This window comes from Cynocephalus volans, chromosome 10 (assembly GCF_027409185.1).
Source record: "Cynocephalus volans isolate mCynVol1 chromosome 10, mCynVol1.pri, whole genome shotgun sequence".
Taxonomy (NCBI): Eukaryota; Metazoa; Chordata; class Mammalia; order Dermoptera; family Cynocephalidae; genus Cynocephalus; species Cynocephalus volans.
Genome location: NC_084469.1, coordinates 121,618,852 through 121,638,108, shown reverse-complemented (window position 1 = coordinate 121,638,108; position 19,257 = coordinate 121,618,852).

Genomic DNA, 19,257 nt, shown 5'->3' with positions numbered 1-19,257 from the left:
CACAATTCAAGTTTCAGTGAGTTTTGGGGGGACATAATTCAATCCACTACACCTAGCATGTTTTGAATGCTCTGTTAGGGGAGAGGATTCAGGATAAAAAAAATAAACAGATTCATCCTAGTGAACTGAGCACTATAAAGGAGACATCCAGGTGCCATGGGATCATAAATCTGAGGCTCAAAACCTGATTTAGGCATTAAAAGGAGGCTTCCATAGGAAGCGGTGTTTAAGCCAAGGCCTGATGGATGCTTCAAGGAAGGGCAGTGCATGTGGTTGTGATGGGAGAGGTTTAAGGGAAGTGTATTGGCCTCTCTTGCCCAGCCCCATACATCAGAATGTCCTGGAACCAGAGCACCACACACAACCAAGTCAGTGGGAGACCATCACAAGCCAATGTACCTTACAACTAGAGAGACTTGGTCTTGTGTTGGTTTGGTCTGTGGGGCTATTTTATTAGCACAGTGGTTGTTGGAAAGAGCCAGAAGAGTGTGAAAGGGAAATGTGCCCATTTATGCTTGAGCTAGAACATGCTGAGAAAGCAGATTGAAACTACGAACTGAAATGAGAAAGAGGAAGGAAGGAAGGAAGGAAGGAAGGAAGGTTGGTTTAATCAATCCACCTTCAAGGAAATGCCATGGTTTAATGTTTCATATCCTTCTCTTTGGCTAACTACATTGATCAGATCTGTCATTTCAAACAACCATAGTTCAGCCCTTTACTTTTACTTCTTTGAGCTAAAATTAAAAAGCAATACTGGAATTGATTTTATATCATTGTTTTCTCACTTTAGAGAGAAGAGAAGGCTGGGGTCAGACTTTTGGGGGATTAGCTCCGTTATACAAAGAGAGTGAGGCGTGGGTGTAGCTGTGCCCCTGGAAGCAGCCCTGGATGGAGGGTTTTCATGGATACTTGCAACACAGACCTAGCCCCTGAGGCTACCTGTGTCACCATTGAGTGACATAGATACTTCCTCTCCTTCTAAGCCTTACTATCTAGTTGGGGTTAAATTCAAGGGCTTTTTTTTGGAAAAACAAAACAAAACAACAGCCTCTCCTGAGTTTCCACGATTTTAAACCTGGTTCTCATGTTTGTAATAGGGGATCCTGATTCTTGGGAAACTTTGTAAGTTTGAGAGATGATCACAGGGTAACCCTCATGCTTCCTGTCTCTGAAGTCAAGCAGATTATTCACAGAATTTGTTTTTTCTTGGCTGGACACATGCACTTCTGTTCTAAACCAACAGAAACACCGCAAAACCCCTACCCGGGTGTGTCTTTTCAATCTCGCCTGGTTGCTATGTGTTTGTTTGGGGGCTGTTGACTTTGATCTAATTACCATTTCTGAAACCACAGCACAGCTCGTCAAACACAAGTGTCGAGCCTGAGGACACTGGCCGTGGTTTGAGTGGGCTTAGCTATTAACCGAGCTCGCACCACTGAGAAGGCAGCCCACAGAGCCCCCAGAATTTGGCTACTGATGGTTTGAACCCAAGCTCAGTGCTCTCATCAGAATGAACCACTGTTAAGAGCAGACGGCGGCTGGGTTTACCACTTGAATCACCGTGGCCATGCCCCATGCAAGAACCAAAAGGCCTCAGTTATTCTCTCTCCTCAGCGATGATAGTCTCTATGCAAATTCTAAACTCATGACAGCTGAGTGGGTCTTCCAAAGGGTAAGTGTGCAAGTGGCAGATTTCAAAAGTGACAGCATTCACCCCGAGGACACGCATCCTCACCTTCTGTCCTGCCTTCCACTCAGGAGTAAAAGCAGGAAATAAATAATAAATACCAGGTGATTGAAAAGCTCATGCCTACCACTATTTTATTGACTTGTCACTGCAGATAAATTGACTATAATTTACTTCAAGAGTAAATTACTAGATGTTCATAAAAAAGTTATACATTACTGTACCTAATTAAGATGTTAAACATGATTCCATTTTTAAATTGGAGGAGCCAATGGAAATGAAAAATGCAGATGGTGCTATATTTCACCCCATTTTTCCCTCCTCTCTATCACATCAATTTATCATTTGGCTGTCTGACGGGCAGATGTGGTAAAGCAGAACATGAGTGCTTGAAAATTCTCCTGCCATGTCTCTGTGTTTGTTTTGTTTTGTGTTTCTCTCCTATGGCTATGTAACCAACACTATTCTTTCATGAAATATCGAAGTCACATATTGCTGTGGAGACCCTGTTGGTTACATCAGAGAAACCAAAAGGATTTGAGATGAGAGTATACAGGAGGGAAGTCTATGCCCCACTGCATCTGAGCACTGCAAATTAAGTTGACCCAATGGAGTGATGGAAAACACACATACCAACAGACAAAAACTGAGCTAGGAATAAAAAGTAACCTGAACTATTTTGTTTGAGTTTCTCAAAACATGTACAATTGTGGAAGATGTCTTGGGGAGAAGAACAGAAAACGTTCTCCAAAGCCAAAGAAAGTTAGAGCAGTTATCCACACAATTCAGAATGAAACCCATGGGTAGAGAAAAGAGGAGGTGGTGCTTTTGGGTGCTTGACAAGAATGGCCTCCAAAACTAGCACTCCCCAGGGGAACTATTTGCTTTCATTTATTCAGAAAATATTTGCTGAGTGCCTGTGGTGTGCCAGGCACCAAGCTGGGTGTGAAGGAGCCAAGACCAGACACAATGGTGTCTCTGGTCTCACCTGGAGCCTTCGCCTCATGCTTGCAAGCACTCACTGGCCAGCTTACGGCTCCTTCTTGTCTTCAGCCTTCCAATACATTCCTTGCTCTACCTGGAAAACACTTTCCCTTTCTTTCTTTCTTTTTTTAAAGATGACTGGTAAGGGGATCTTAACCCTTGACTTGGTGTTGTCAGCACCATGCTCTCCCAAGTGAGCTAACCGGCCATCCTTATATAGGGATCCGAACCCTTGGCCTTGGTGTTATCAGTACCGCACTCTCCCAAGTGAGCCACGGGCTGGCCCACACTTTCCCTTTCTATCCTTATTCCTCTAATTTCTCATCCTTAAACACTCAAATATCACAGGTGCTAACATTCAGACCAAGTCTGGTCACAGCATTCTGCTCTCAGTCTTTATAGCACTTAGTGCAATTGTAATGAATTATTTATTTAAAGCCCATCTATGCCAACTGACTGTGATGTTGTAGGTGGGCAGGGACAAGGTTTGCTTTGTTCCTGTCTATGTTCCCAGCAACCCACTGCCTCGCACTAGTTTCTTCCTAGGTGATGTGCCAGGGGAATGAGCAAGTGGCTGGAAGGATGACTGAGTGACTGAGTGGCCCTCGTCCCCACGTTCTAGGACCCACAAGTCAGAGACATGGTTCTTAGCCTTGGAGAAAAACCTGTTTTATGAGCCTAAAAGTCCATTGTCCAAGCAAAGCACCCACATTTTTCTACATTCTCTCCTCCCGGCTGTCAACTAACACTGCAGGACGTTTCTCAGCCTCGTCCCTGAGCACAGATCTGAGAAGGAAGATTTTTCAACATTTGTAGACTGGGATTCCAGGAAGAAAGATCGAGCTCTCCCCAACCCTCATTCCCAAGCCTCCATGCTTTGGAGAAGTCCCCCAGCTCATCACAAAGCTGCCATCCAGGGCTCTGACCCAGTCCTCACTCCTAAAACAACAAGTGGAAGATAAAGAGAAACCATCATCCCACCCAGGATGTGGGTCTGGCTATGAGACCTTCCCACTTGCCCCCTGTGGTTCCAGTCCAGGTCTGGAAAATAGAGTAGACACTCTCCTTTCTCAGATCCAAATCGAATCAAAACAAAAACAAAAACACTTCAGGCTCCTGTTTTAAACTCGTGTGTGTCTACCAAGCAGGAAATTCTTCATTTGTCCCTTCTTCTGTCCATCCATCCATCTATTCAGCAAATACTAAGTCTGCATTATGTGCAGGCGTTGTGCTAGGTGTTTGCACTACATAAACAGGCAGCGGAGCTTACCCTCGGGTGGGTTGAACATGCAGGCTGAAGCCTGTGTCCTTAAAGCTACTGGACTTTCCAGACAAAGCTAAATCTCCAACTGGTAGTGAGAGATTTTCAGCCAGATAACTCAGATGACTCTCGAACTCTAGAGCTTAGAGCACTGTCTAGTGTGGTAGCCACTGGCCGCAAGTGGCTACAGAACACTTGAAAAGTGGCCGGTGTGTCAGAGGAACTGCATTATTAATTTCATTTGATTCTAACTACTTTACGTCTAAATTTAAAAACTGAAGCTGTGCGAAAGATTTTTTTTCTGTTAAGCACAACTTTACTGCTTTGGACAGGCTCCATTTCACATTAAACTTGATAAACATTTAGCATCCAAATTGAGATACATACCAAATTTCAAAGACTTGGCACAAAAAAAGAAGATTATAAAATATCTCGATTTACTGGTTTAAAATAATATTAAAATCATTTTACCTGTTTCTTTTTCATTTTTTAAATGGGGTCATTAGAAAAATGTAAGATTTAAAATGTGGCTTACATTTCTCATTGAATGTTTTAATAAATAAATAGCAAACGCTTGTGCACACGTGCACACACACATGCACACGCACACACACACACAGGCTTGACTACTTGGGGGATCTCAGGGAGGCATCCCCTCTGATTCCTTACACTCATATAGCAATTCTGGCTGGAAAGTAGGAAGCCTTTTACTCCCTGTAAGTTCTCATGTCCAAAAAGTGTCATCCAGACTCCTCAGAGCAGAATCACCTGTGATCATTTGGGGACGTAGGAAAGCCAGCCCCAAACTGTTAGCTTAGTTTTGACATTTCTTCTTAGTCTAGTTTGCAATTTCATGCATTTCAAAGACAGAAAGAACCTTCAGGCCAGGTGGGTGCACTTCAAGTGAAGCAAACCCTGCTTTCAATAGATTCTCTCCCCGTCACCAGTGCCGCCCCTGCAGGCCTCCAGGGACTCCAGCTAAGTGGCTGCCGCTGCATAATTAAATGTGAAGTCCTGTGGGACAGCCTCCCTTCACTCCACCTTTGCAGTTTTTTATTTTGTTCCAGAAAAGGTGGCAGAAATATTTTCTAGGAGCGTGTCTGCCTTGCTGGAAGACTTCTTTATCGCATCTGTTACCTAGAAGGTTCTTTCTTCTTCTGGTTGCAGGGGAGGAGAAAGGAAGAATTGCGGGGAAGAAAAGTGAGGAGTCTGTCCACAGAATAAGGTTGACAGTGTTAATCTGGAACCCTGAGACAGGTGAAGGGGAAGGAACTATGAACTGCTCACAATGGCTCATTTTGAAATAATGTATCTGTCAGCCTAATGGCTTCCTGATGGAGGGAGACTTGGACTGGGCACCATTCTGAAGGAGCCCCCCTGTTTACAAAGTGTTGTCACCCATGTTGGCTTCTTTCAGCCTTGTGGCAACCCCGGGGAGAAGGGAGCCCCCAGTGGCAGGCAGTAGTCATTTCCCCACCCCCATCTTCTTTGCTAATGACAATCAAGATTTTGTTCAGGTGTGCCCAGGTAATGTGCTTGGGAGAAGCCTGGCAGGTCTCCAGCCCTGGGGCATATGTGGGTGAAACTTGATCAGTCCAAGCCTCTAATGGTTAATCCCATAAGAAGTGCCAACTGTTGGCAGAGGAATGGACACACGACAATTCCAGCTGATTAAATGTGTGGTGAAGTCTACTGCTGCAAAGCTTCTCTTGCTCTGATAAAGGAATAAAGAACTGCACAGTCTCTCTGTGGCTCTGAATGTGTGAAGACGTAGTGCCTGGAACCCTCTGTCTTGTAGCTGAAGCCTGAGAAGGGTGGAGTAGAAGGCAGACAAGAGCCAGGGACAAGAGCCTGATGTCACTAAGCTGTGGAAGTAAACAACATGGCACGGCTGAACGCTGGCACTTCTGATTTGAGATAACAAATCCTAGGATGTCTGCACCATTCAGAATCAAATTTTCTGTTGCTAAAGACCCAAAACACTGTTACAATCCTCTATACTGGCTCTGCAAGATGTGGCCCATGGGCCACATCTGACCTACCACGCTACCTACTTTGGTAAAACAGCTTCATAAGAACAGTCATGTGTGTTTGTTTACATATTGACCATGGCAAAGTTGAGTGGCTGCAGCAGAGTCCAAATGTCCACAAGGTCTACATTATTTGCTACCTGGCCATTTGCTCAAAGAGTCTGCTGACCTGTTTATGACATCACAACCTTCCCTTACCTTAGTGAGCCATCACGTGTTGTAGTACTATCCTGAGAGAACTGAAACCACCATTCTGAAATCCTCTGAGGTAGGCAGTATTTCTCCCCATTTATATATAGAGGAGAAAACCGAGTTCAGAGAGGTACAGATGCTTGCCCCAAGTTACACAGCTAGAAACTGACAGGACAAGGATTGGACACAAGTTTGCAAACTCTAGACCATGTACTATTTACCCTGGAGACCCTCCAAGGTGGTACCTGGGGTTATATATTAAAAACAAAACCCAACCAACTCACAGGTGATTCTGATGTGCAGCCAGAAAAAAATCTCTGTAGGTCATCTGTTCATTTTTTTTTCTAAATGTACATATCCATGTGTCTATCTACTGGGACCAATTAAGTGCCAACAATCTGCCAAACATTAGAGACACAAGAACAATCCCCATCCATCAGAAAGGAACACAGGTCTACTTCATAAAGTTTTTAGATCAGTGTGGGAGAGAGATTACTCCACTAATTCTCTAACTAAATACATAGGTGCAGAAAACCACAGAGCTGGGAGAGGGGTTGGAGAAAGCTGGGCTGGTCAGGAAAGGAAATTCAGAGCAGGGGTTAGGTGCTGTACTGCATGGCCTCAAACCCTCCCTGCTGCACAGCCCAGCAAACCAATGCTCAGCTGAGGAAGTGGCTTCATGGGAGGAGGGGACATGGAAGCATCTTGCCCACCCTTTGGTGGTATCAGAACTGAGCCCCTATGGAGGATGGATCCTTGCCAGGCCTCCTGCTCGCACTGCATCCCGGCCACCTAACTCTCTTGACCTTGCCATTCTCCTGGAACCAAGGTCAAAGAGTAAAAGTACAGTGCCACCAGAGTTGGTGGCAATCCTGACTTGGAGTCTAGTTGGCTATCACCCATCATCCTTGTGAGATGTTACCCTGAGAATCCTCCAGATCCTGACTCCTCCCCACCAGTCCATGGAACCAGGGATGTCTCCAGGAGGGAAAAGGCCTTTGGATCCCTGTGGTTTAACTTTCAAACTCTCTTTGGCTATTGCATCTTGAATACCTGTTAGGAGATTTTACAGAGACCCTGAAGGTGATCCTTGGGCTGTCTTGGATAAACTGCATCTAGAGAAAGAATACCTACCCTTAAAATGAAAATGTTAGCTAAAAAGGCATTCAATCAATCTGATTTTTTGATTACTACCTTAGCATGATACACACACACACACACACACACACACACACACACACACACACACACACACACACACGCTGTCTAATCAGTGGCGACTGAGAAATGGACCTATAGAAGCCATGGGTCAAGGTAGTTCGTTTTAGTTTTTGTTTTTTAAAAAATAAAAATAATAATAAAAAGACAGTTGCCAATGATACTAGCAACCTAGTTCTGTTTGTTTTTACATCCTTCCCATCATGGTACAAGTCCAATTTAATGAGGGTTATATGAAGGGAGACCTTCAAAGGGTGAAACTCTGCCGCACCTGGTGTGAGGGGCAAGCCAACTTCCCAACAACCTTGGAGGGGATAGTTGGGAAGCTGCATTGGATAGATGAGGCAACCAAATCTGCCCAAGGCCACACAGCTAGTAAGTGACCAGGCTAGGGCTGGACAAGGGTCTAACTCCAACAGCAGGGTTCTTAGCCACTGTGCTGAAGTCTCCTGCCTTAAGCAAGCCACAGCTCCTACTTCCAGGAGATCCCTCTCCAGCTGGGGAGAAAAATATGAAACCAGCAACCTCACACTCTAAAGCGCTGAGTACAGTGAAGTTCCAGACACTACCATTCAGCCACAGGTGAGTGCAGCTCTACAGATAGCAGCATTCGAAATAGATGATAGGGGCTAGGACAGGGCCTTTGTGGATGTCATCTCTCTCCCCACCATCACTTCCATGAACAGCTCCATGTTGTGAATTCCTGATAAATAAATCCCATCTGCAGGTCAACAGGCCTTCCCATGTCCCGGGATGTGTGTGAAAAGTGCCTTCTTGTCCCTGGAAATGGAATCCTCTGCTCACCAGCCAGTGTCTCTTTGAGCTTCCCACTTATTTTTATAAGCATCTAAAGGTGAATTTTCCCCTGCACCAGAGAGCTGGAAGTTGAGCTTAATGTACAAACCTTTATTTTCCAAAGAGGCAGCTTGGCCTTCTTGTATCGACAGACTCCAGAGCTGAGATTTATTACAGAATGGTAATCAGGCAAAAGAATAAATACACCGCATCTTTAATTCATTAATCACCTCGGAAAGCAAAATGAACTACAGTAAAGAAGACAATATGTTTTCGAATGTGGGGGGTGGGGGAAGAGAGAGTCGCTTTCTCAATATAATCCGGTTGTTAAAATCCATTTTGCGTGCAGATTAGAGAAAGGACATTTTGCCTCTGAGGCTGGAGTTCAGATGGGAGCTGGAAGATCTGCAAAGGAAGCTTGGCAGGACTGCGTGTCTGGACGGTCCCTGGTCATCTCTGGAGTCCTCTGCTGGGTTCTTGTTGTAATTCACAATGTGATCCACGGGGTGGTTCAGAGACTGGGTGCTGGAGTCAGACAGGCCAGGGTTCAAATTCCTGCTTCATTTGGAAAATAGGGAGGCCTGGGGGGAGCCATCCTAACTCACTTATTGCCTTGAGACACGTCTACCTCATGGGTTGTGGGTCCGGGGGTGTGTTTTGTCTTCTCAACATTTCACTGCGCCAAATTCTCATTAAAACAAACCTGTAGTAAGGCTGGAAAAATGTAGGCAAAAATTAAACTTCAGGTTTTCTGACCGGCCACATGTGGTTGGGCACTGTTGCGGGTGTCATCTGGCTTTTGAATCTCTGTTCTGGCCTGAAATACTAAGAGGTTGCCCTAGTCTGGCTGCTGTTCCTGAGTTTTCACGACCTGGAAACTAGAAATTAGCTGCCTTTACACCTATTTAATGGACCTACGAATTGAGAAGTAGTAAGTCGGCATCTTAGACTCTCCAGGAGAGCCCTCAGAATCAAGGTCTGGGCAAAGACATAATGGAAACAATAATAAAGATAATGTTTACTGAGCATCTCTAGGAACTGTACATAGATTGTTTCCTTTAGTCCTTACAACCACTCATCAGAGGGTTGGCCCTACTGCTGCGCCCATTTTACAGATGAGAAAACAGGTCCACAGAGGTCCAGGCCCTCACCCAAGTTCACATCACTGAGTGACTCAGCTGGAGGTTAACGATTACTACCATTTATTGAGCACTTTCTGCCTAAGGTACTGTCCATATAGGATCTCATTTATTTTTATCAACAATCTAGAAAGACAAGTCTGACTATTCCCACTTTACATATGAAGCCAAGACAGTCCCAGAGACTTTAAACCAGGGTTTCTCAGTCTCAGCATGATTGACATTTGGGACTGGATAATGCTTTGTGGTGAGGGCTGTCATGTGCATTATAGGATTTTTAGCAATGCCTCTGCTCTCAACACACTAGAAACCAGTAGCATCCCTCCCCCAAGTCATGACAACCAAAATGTCTGCATACATTGCCAAATGTCCCCTAGGGAGCAATACTGCCCCCAGTTGAGACCTACCGCTTTAAACAAATAGGTGATGCTGTGCTGGTGAGAGCTGCAGAGCTGGAAATTGGAGCCAATTCTTCCACTAGATTGTTTTCCGAAGGCTGCTTTAATTACCTTAGGGCAGTGGTTCTCAAATGCTTAAACGTGGCCCTTGTTTCAGTATCACCTGGGAATTGTTTAGCAATGTAAATTCTCAGTTCCCACCCCCAGACTGCCTAAATCATAAATTCTGGGGGGTAGGCCCCAGCAATCAGTGTTTTAATAAGCCCTCCAGATGATTCTGAAACTCACTGAAATTCAAGGGACCAGTGCTTTATAGCAGTCAGAGTTTCTTAGTCTCAGCTGCTCATAGAATCATCTGGAGAGCTTTGAAAAAACTATTGATGCCTGGGTACCACCCCGGGACTCTTACTTAATTGCTCCAGGCTGGGGCACAGGCGCTGGGATTTTGAAAGCTTTTCTGACGATTCTCATGGGCGGCCAAGATTGAGAAGCACCAGCCTAGAGGAAACTGCCCCTGGTTCTCAGGGCAGCACCAGTTAAAGTCCAACAAGTTAAATCAAAGCAACTGAGGCTGGTCCCATGATCCATCAGCTCGAATCTCAGACAGGTGCAGCAAGGACCATGCAGGGGTTCCCTTCCTGTCAGCCTCAAACCACAGCCCCAAAGGCCAGTTCCTCTCCCTATTCTTATTTTGGATCCCTCTTCCATTGATTTATCCAAATTTCTAAAGTTTTTTGGAAGCTATTTAGACTCTGCTTCAGCTCAAGAGGTTAAGGAGGCCACTAAAATTGGCAGGTTAAGGCTTTTCATTATGTTGGATAGATCTGCAATGTAAAGGAATCATTGCCATGGGTGGAAATGGAATTCAACTTTTCTTTTAACAATACCTAAGCATCCTTCAAGGCTCTGCCTAATCCAATCCTTCCCTCCATTCCTCACCTTCCGTGATTTTCTGCTATACACCTACCCCTCCTCAGCTCGGAGCAAGCCTGTCTCACCCCCTTTTAAATTCCAAACCCATTCTCTTATTAACTTGGCCATCCTATTCCCCACAGCCTGGGACACCTATCCCTTCTTCCCAGGTACCCATGACCTCTCTCCTGTCTAAGATCCTTCTTTAATGCCTCCAGCCCACAGCAATCTCCCACTTATCTGCTTTAGTGCTACCATCAGAGCAGCAATATTAGCAACACATTTGATGCTCCCCCATTCACCATTTTCATCTGGGCATCTCACGCAGTGGTGTGCCACTAAATGCTTAATAACTGGCTCCCTGGATGGGTGGGGTGAGGAAGAGGGCCCTGACTTTATGACATTTGCAGTCCCTCCTGCAAATATTCATACCATGGCCAAATTTCATGCTATCAGTGTAAAGTCTCTGAATGTGGAATTGAGAAAATATGCACACAATAGACTCCTGAGACCCCATGGACATGAGCTCTAGCACACCACTGATAGTCAATTCAGCAGTTACTGGGAGTATGTTCTGTGTGAATCCCTGTGCTAAACGCTGAGTGTAAGAGGAAAAGGTACGATCCTGGATCACAGTCTAGCATGGTATAAAGGGAAAAACTGCCTTTCAGAGTGACAGCAGGAAGAAAACAAGGAGGGTAAAAGGAGGCAGTGGTCAGCTTTTGCCAACTACAGCATGGGATTCCCTTGAGTCCTGAGAAAAAAGAGCCTCAGATTTTGGGGGCCAAAGGAGAACAGGTTATCACACTGGTCACCTCTGCCACCACCTGAGTGATAATGAGAGCATTCATCTGGCATTGGCGTCTAATAGATGCTGCCCTGGCTTTTCACTTATCCTGTGCAAGAATCCCATGAGGTTGGTTCTAGCATTCCCATCTGAAAGATGAGGACACGAGGCATCTATAGAGAAGTGACTTTCCCAAAGTCACAAAGCTAGAAAGGTCTAGCGCTGATGTCTATGTAGTTTGCTCCACCCTGAAGAGTCCCAAAGTGTTTGCAGTGAGGGAAGGTGGTCCTTGGCTACATTAGAGGCTGTGGGTGCTGGCACTCCCTTCCAGAGAACCATTCCCCAAAGATATTCAAATTGGGCTGCAGAGAGCCCAGGATCCCAGGAGGCTGAGGCGGAAGCAAGGAGGCCAGGAACTTGGAGGACCAGCTCCACCCTCAGCAGCTCCCCGTTTCTCTCTTATGTAGTGATCCCACATAAACTTTCATTTTACAAATGGTTCCTCTATTGATACAAAACAAAATAAAACAGGTTTGAAAACCTCTGATTCATGCCAAGTCCTTAAATTTATGGAGGTGGTAACTGAAGACCAGGGAGCTCATAGCGGTCATTTCCACCACTCTGTATTCCTTTCTAGCCCAGTACAGTGTTGGCATACGACAAGAATAAAATAACTTGGGGGAAATTTTCAGAAAACGCACTGAAGCCCAATCACCTCCTCCCCAAATGGAAAACTGCTAAGGCAAAATTTAAGCATGACAGGAACCGCCGCCCCTGGACCAAAAGCAGTGGGTTCAAATCTCCCTGTCCTGTCCTCTCCTAGGTCCGTGCAGGATGCATCTACAGGATTTCCAGGTTTGGCATCACCAACTTGTCTCAACACCCAGACAAATTCGGATTTATGTTGAAGTCAATGGACCCCATGTTGGAAATGCTTTTCAGTCACACTGCACAGAACATGTTTTACATAATTTCTCTGCAGGCCGTTTTGCCCCCGCTTCAGGGACTTCCTCAAAACACAACAAGGTCAAAGAATTAGAACTGCAAAATCTCCCCCTTTCCTCCCCACAACCCACACAGCTCACTCTCCATTTTTCTCTTCCTAAGAAAAGACTATGACTGCATTACTGTATTTTAAGATATAACTCACAAATTAAAAACTGAAAGAAGAAACACATTTTTCTGTCAATGGCTTAAGGGGATTCCACCTCTAAGCTGCTGCTAAAGCTTTCTTAGTCTTTTTTACATTTGTAGCATTTTGGAGCAATTTGCTGGAGTCAAAGAAAGCAGTGAAATTTCCACAACTGACTTCAAAGCCCCCAAATCCTGTATCAGTGCAGGGGAGTCTGGTAGCAACACCAGAGGGGATGTTTTTCAAAGAGGTGTATAGAGGGACGTGTGAGGCATTTTTGCCCTGTGCTGTGATTGATGTTAATGGCAGACACGTGACCAAATCCTCATGTAGTTCTTTGAAAAATGTCCCCCCCTTCCTTCCCCCCAACACTTTCGGCTGTGACAGTGCAGATGATACAAAAAGGGGCTAAAAGAGATGAACTGCCGCCAAAGCTCAATGCACAATACAGGCCTTAATTCAATTAACGCACGTGAGTCTCTTTTATCTGGTGGAGAGCAGCAAGAGTAATTCAGGTTGATCAGGGGGAGGAGCTGCCTGCATGGTTTCACACTTGAAAACAATGAATTCTAGGCCAAAGCGGCTTGGGAGGGGGGGGGAACATGTAAAATGCCAGGGCACTGGCTGCCTTGGCTCACTGCTCGCTCCTGTGTTGTGGCCTTCTGCTCCCGTGACTTCCTTCACCTTCTGATTTCTTCTGCATCTGCCCCCTGTTAACCCATCTTGGCTGGGGGACAGTCCTTCCTCCCGAACTTCCAAACATAAACACACTGCTGATTCCAGCTACATCCAAAGTGCCCTATTAAATTAAAGTCCTCAAACATGAAATGTGTATTAAAAGGGTGTTTTGTCTGTGACTATTCCATGCCGTAGATACTATAAAAAGGAGCTGCCTGAGAGGTTTTGCTCAATTTATGCTTACGATGGTGCTTGAGACTGCCTAGCATCCTACATTTTAGCCAAAAGGGAATATCATTCCTATGATCATCACTATTACTTGATTATGAGGTTGAACATTGTTTCACAAGGTTATGAGTCATTTACTGTTCTGAAAACTGTCCATTCTTCTCTGCCCATTTTCCCATCAGGTCGTTTATCTTCTTATGGATTTATAAGAGCTCCTTAGATTAAGGAAATTAGGTCTTTGACCATCTCGTGGGTTGCAATTTCCCCCGCTCTGTTCTTTGTCTTTCGATGTTGTTTATGGTGTTTTTGTTATGCATAATATTTGAATGTTTATGTAGCTAAATTTATTAATCCTTTGCTTTATAGCATTTGGGTTTTATGTCAGGCTAAGAAAAAACTTCCTTGTCCCAAGTAAAAAAAAAATCTGGTTTACTTTTGATACGTTAGAAGTTTTGCTTTTGTACATGGTGTTACAAAACCCCTAGCCTGCTCCTGTTCACCTCTCAAACCCACAAACCCATGTCTTCTAGAAATCGTTTCTCAAACAAGACCAGCATTTATTTTTTTAACTGTCTGTCGCATCAATAATAAATCTTGAGAGCAAGAACTGTGTCCTATTTGTTTCTAAATCCCCAGCACCAAATCCATTTTCTAGTATATAGGTAGTACACAAAAAGTCTTTGTTGAATTCAATCTTAAAATAATTAAAACATTATAACTTTTATGGCAAACCCATCAGACAAAAAGGACCTATTTTCCAACATGAGTAGATCAACAAAGGACATTCCAAAATAGCTCTGGTGCAGACTACATTTAACGAGCTGTCCAGGAAAGGAAACTTTGCCCACAAAAGTGACAAGGAAACGTCAGGACAGAGGTCTTTTGAAAAGCTGGAAGATTAAGAGAACAATTTCTAATTTTGACAGATTGCAAAGATGTCATCTCTGTCATTTCCCAAACTTTTCTTAGGCTCTTATCACCTATCACCCGTCTGCTTGTTTGTGCACCTAATTGCTTATTCAGGTATACTCTGCCACTTTCTGGAAAAGATCTGAGACACGGCTGCTATGTGCTACTCATTGATACATGGCTGTGTTGGACACGAAAATAAATGAGGCATGAACTCCACACTTCCAGAGTTTAGCATCCAAGAGGGGATGAGAAATTTAAAACATAATTGTCTTACAAGGCAGAGCAAAGAATGCCTTCAGAGCAGGCCTGTCTTTGTGGGGTTTAATACTGTGTTTTAGTGGAGAATCAATGTGTCTGACAGTGTGTGATCAAGCATCTTGGTTAATTCCAGACAGTGCCATTTTCCCTGTTTCTACTATAGCCCCAGTCACACTAAATAAGTGCCTGACGATAATGATGACTAATAATGTAAATATCTCATTGGTATTTACAAAAGTCTGTGCAAATGATTCGAGAATACATCTATCCTTGTAACTCTATAACTAAATACGTTATTCTCTTTTCCATGCAGAATTAAAAAAAAAAAAAAAAAAAAAGCATCACACTGTTAAAATGAGCCATTCTACCAGCTCTAAGTATCTCTTGCTTCACATGATGGATCTGTAATGAACTGGTCACTTAGTTGATCGTGTTAGACCCATAGAGGGCCTCTGATTCTGGCTCATTGACCCATTTTCCAAAAAAGAATGATACCCAGCTGGGTGATCAGGGAAATGTGGCCCACTCAGGTGACACGGCTGCTTCACGGCCAAGTCAGGTTTAAAATTGGGCTTCTGGACACCAACTCCAATTCACCGTCCCTGGGTACCTTATCTGACTGCCTTGGCCTTGCTTATAATGAATAGGGTTGATGTTAATAGAGGACGGGGGAGGCCAGATGAAGCAGGGAAAACACAAAGCAATTGTTCATGCCTTTCAGTTTTAAACTGGACCTGGAAAACGCTGAGTTGTAAGACATACAGTACAAAGGGGGAAATTCACCAATGGGTTTTCATAGATAACAGTGTCCCTTGGATTCTTCCACTAGGAGTTTTCAATCCTCATTGAACATTAGAATCACTGGGAATTGCTTAAAAAAAAAATACTGATGCCTGAGCCCACCTGCTCCTAGAGGTTCTGACTTAATTGGTCTGGGGCGGGCATCAATGTTTTTTTAAAACCCCCAAGTGCATCCTAGGTTAACAATCCAGCCTCTAGGTTCAGAGTCCTGTTTATTCCCCAATTATACTCATGCCTATCTGCAAAAGAGGCATAGATGGGTCTCAGGTAGGTACCAGTTTCCCTGTCTCATGCTGGCAACTGACCATTGGCCAAACCTCACACAAGGCCATTCTTAAAAAAATTTGAGGAGGCAGACAGGGGCCATGAGGATCCACCCCTAGCTACTGCTGATTGGATGAGAGATAGACACCTGATCAGGATAAGCCAATGAGCTATTTTTTCTGACAATTGGAATTTACAGTCCCTAACCAAACTCTGTTGGGGGGCTTAGAAAGAAAGGGCATGTTTAGGTGAGACCCAGGGGTAAAGGTGGGGATTGTGTGTACTTCAAAGCAGAGAAGACCTGCCTGCTTTCTGTAGAGAGGATGAAGCAGACAGGCAAAAAGACAGAAGAGAAGAAAGGGACAGAGAGAATGAACATTCCCAACTCCCCCCCAAGCCAGCTTGTATTTCATATCCTTAATACACACATTTATCCTTGTAAGAAAGAAACAGACACCTGAAGATGGAGTTTTTATGTCCAAAGAATCCCTGGGCAAGATCTTAGGAAATTAACATATTCCTTACAGTATCTCTTCTTTCCTTGGAATGCTCATCCAATCACAAATGGCTAGGCCAAATTAGACAGTGATCCTGGGTTTTCTACCAGAACAGAGGATCCCAAACTGGGGTCCTAAAATCCCATAGGGAGCCTATGAAGACAGTAATGGCACCTATAAGCCATTCCCATTATTGTAAAGACTTACTCTACGATAAGGTTTTCTTCTCTTTTGACTGATTATATACATAAGTGGAATTATACCACCACTCTTGCTGACCTAATTAATAAGACAGAATGTTAAATGAATCTTTCAGAAAGTGGGTTTCATGGGGGAAAATTAATAAAAAGGTCCTTGGGCACAAAAATAAATAAATAAATCAGGATTTCAATACTTCAGATTTTCAAAACTGCCCTAAATAATGCTAGTTCCATGAGATGGTTGATTAAAAAGTAGGTTCCATGTTCACATAAGTTTGTAAGATACTATGTACCAACTATGTTAGTCCTTTTCCATGGACAGTCACAATACATTTTAGAATATAAAGGCTCTGAGAAGGACAATAGCAAAATTAAATGTATAACTTTAACCCATAATTTCCCTAAATTATTTGACCACAGAATTCCCCGAGCACAACTTTTTTTATTTTTCAGGGGTGGTAGTATTTTTTTCAGAGGAGGGTAGATAATTGCTATAAACTACTGTTCTATGTTCTTCTCAATTTCCAATTTTGAAAAACTTATGTTAAAGTGGAGAAGAAAAAGTCGAATGTCATAATAGCAAAGTTATTCTAAAACAAACCAAAGCTTGCAAGGTGTCAAGGTCAAATTTTTATTCCATATAATACTGTCCAAGGCCAAGCACGGGGGGGGGGGGGGGGGGGGGGTGTGTTTACACTGTGTCAGGTGCTTTACATACATTAACATATTTAATCCAGGTGCTTTACATATATTACCATACTTAATCCTTTACACACACTTTTGAGGGACTATCCCTATCTTACAGATGTGGAAACTGTATTCTTTTTAGTGTTGCTACAGATTTTGCTGACAACTTTTTGTTAAATGGGGCTTTCATTGGAGCGATTTAATGCTGATTTATCTTCACTATCCAGCAATTTCCTGAGTGCCAATTGTACACCTGACACTTTACACATTACAGGGTATTAAGAAAATGTACCATCTATTATTTTAAAAATGTTCTTGAAATGACAATTTTTATTTTTTGAGTAGGAAAAGGTTGTTCCATTACCTACTAAAATCAAGCCACAGGATCATTTGTTTTTAGAGCTGAAACAGTACCTGGAGTCAAGGTCAGAAGTCATGGCTCCAGTCTCTAGATACTAAACAGATTACACGTATTTTTTTCTGGGCCTCACTCAACCCCACTCAGAAGACGATGGCCGAGAAGGAGAGGGCACCTGGGCTCATAATATTTAAGCTGAGTTAAAAACTGGACTGTTTGATTGAGAAGGAGCAACGGGATGGGACAGGGGCGGTGTAGTCTCTATCTAGAAATATCTGAGTAACTGTGGTGTAGGGTCAAATGGTATCTTAATTGCCTTGTGCCTGAGTTTTCTCATCTGTATAAAGAGGATTAAAATATCTGCCTCTGTAGTTGTTGTAAGGATCAAATATGGCAGAGGTCTGGCTCCCAGGAGTCACACAATCCATGGTGGCTGCACTCATCGTGGCCTACGGAGACTTTGAACAATCTCCAAAGGGCAGGACTGGGTGGAACATTACAGTCTTCAATTCCATGGAAGTTTTCTCTATCTCCTAACAAAACTGCTATGGCCCCCAAGTGACCAGACAAAATGCTAAATATCAACTCTGCTTTAAATATAAAAACATCTGATTCTCATAATCTTCTCCATAATTGTGCAGATAGAGAAATATAGTCTATCTATACTGAAATTTTGTGATTAAATATTAGGATGTAAAGCCCCCCAAAATAAATGCTCTAAGTCTTGACTGTGGATCTCCATGTACATCTGAGAACTCTTTCATGAACCCTTTCCTATATTTCCTCTTAATTTTGGTGATCTTTGCAAAAACTGAGGTCAAGGTAACCTCCAACTCAGCCTCTCCAGTTTCCTGAAATGTGCTGGCATTCTGGTTTCAAGTTTATGTCTCTGGTACCTTTGTAAAATTATTTTCCAATTTCAGGAAATAAAACCCTGCTAATGAGCATATAACAAGTAGCAAATAACAAGCAGAATATCTGCTTTGAAAAAAAAAATCATATTTCAATTAATTAGATACTCTGGCATTAATTTTAAATGATCACTTGTTTAACCAACATTCATACATTTCATTCCTTCATTAAACATTTTACTGTATGTCTATAAGGTGCTATGTTCATTGTGTTTGTAATTTATAGAATTAATTCGTATTTTATTTTATTGGAATGTTTTGGGGTGAATTTGTTTAGGTTTATATCAGGGACCTATTTTGCTCCAGAGAGCCACACCAAGCTCTCCTCAGTATTAATGAATCCTAAGACCAAATGCCCGGGACACAGGTGGATGCTGATATTTATATTGATACCCATGATCAATTTCACTTTCACTTTCACACGATGTATCATTTTTCAAATGTAAAGATTTTATTGTATAGTGCCTAGTCTCTAGATAGAATTCTATAGCCCTATTCATTTCTCATATTAACAGCTTAATATTTAAAGTTGGAAAAACAGACAAGGATTTATATAATGAGCAAACTTTAGGATTCCCCCAATAAATAACACTTGTCTTCAATTTGATAAATATTAGACAAGGTTTGATACACAAAGCCTTTCAAAAAGCTATCCTCCCAGGTTCAAACCCAATGGTCCTGAAAAATACATGAATAGTTTTTGTTTGATATTAATCACAAATTATTTCTTCCTTTAAAAAATTAATTAAAAACACTAGATGGAATAAATATTTCAGGCGACCAGCAGCAAAATGGGAAAATACCATGTGTTTGGAGTTTTAGAGCCCTTTGAGTACAGAAATTTATTTGCAGCAAGCAGAAAATAGACAGCAAGCATAAAAATACAGCAGAGTCCCCCTAGTAAAATTATTTATCAAGCTAACAAGGG